The 1,106-nt window shown below is 31.6% G+C and overlaps 1 protein-coding gene across 1 annotated transcript in view; it reads right to left on the bottom strand.

The window, feature by feature from the left end:
• Positions 1–1,106, bottom strand: part of LOC106789722 (cAMP-responsive element-binding protein-like 2) — a 27,764-nt gene that overhangs the window by 4,278 nt on the left and 22,380 nt on the right. The gene's annotated exons all lie outside the window — the stretch shown is intronic.

Here is a 1,106-nt window from a genome sequence, read left to right on the forward strand (position 1 = left end):
AAAATAAAACAAAAAATAAAATAAAATATGAAATGATCATACAAATAGATGAAACATTCAAGGAGCATATTATAATAGTAGAAAATATCAGCTAGTTCAGGAGAGTTGCATAATAGTGCATTACATACGATATTTACTTGGCACTCGACCTAGCTAACCCTTTACTCCTGGGACACGTGCTACACGTGGTGTGCTAAAAAATCTTCTTTCTTTTTATCTTTTTATCGAAAATGAAAGTCATGATACCATTTTGAAATACGTTTCTAAACGTCCCTGTTGTGTAACACATATAAAATAAAATAAAAAAAAAAGGAATGAATGAAAAAAAAAGACAATAGAGTCATTTTGTAAATCTCTTAAATAACGATATCGATGTCATTTGGCAACAGTCGAGAACTCATTCTTTCTTTTTTTTTTTTATTTATTTCTTTCTTTCTATCTCTCTCTCTCTCTCTCTCTCTCTCTCTCTCTCTCTCTCTCTCTCTCTCTCTTTCTTTTTCTCTTTTTCGAGATAATAGAGAGATTCAACAACGATACGAACGTACGACTACGAACGTACGACTACGACCGTTCAGTGGAAATTGCAAATTCCTTTTTCACCTCGGTGCAATAGCAATAAAACGCTTTATGATCGAGAACGGACAGATATTAACGTCCCCAACCTGACTTTTTATAACACACTGTAAACGTTTACTTCATAATACTTTTCATTTCTTATTACCGTTTCTCCGGAAGATTCATACGAAAACATTTCAACTATCGGTGTAAATTCGAAGACAAAATATATAAAAATAGGATTTCTTTCTGTTCAAAATTTTCTTTGAAAAACAAAACAAAAAGGTTTGGAAAAACGTGTAAAGTATTTAACTTCTGTAACTTGTAAAAATATATATGAGCCGTTTATTTTGAAAGTGGCCTAACTCCGTTTTTCAGTTTTTTTCCGGTTATCATGATTTCGTGTATAACTTTATGTTATTTATCAGTAAAGCATTTCAGGTTGCTTATAATCCGAGCAAATACGATAATTCTGGACACATAAGTTTTCAGAGTTAGTTTAATAATCGAACCGTGTAGTTTGAAAGTGGCCTAACTTCATTTATACTTAA

This window comes from Polistes canadensis, unplaced genomic scaffold, assembly GCF_001313835.1.
Source record: "Polistes canadensis isolate GaletaPanama2010 unplaced genomic scaffold, ASM131383v1 scaffold_198, whole genome shotgun sequence".
Lineage (NCBI taxonomy): Eukaryota > Metazoa > Arthropoda > Insecta > Hymenoptera > Vespidae > Polistes > Polistes canadensis.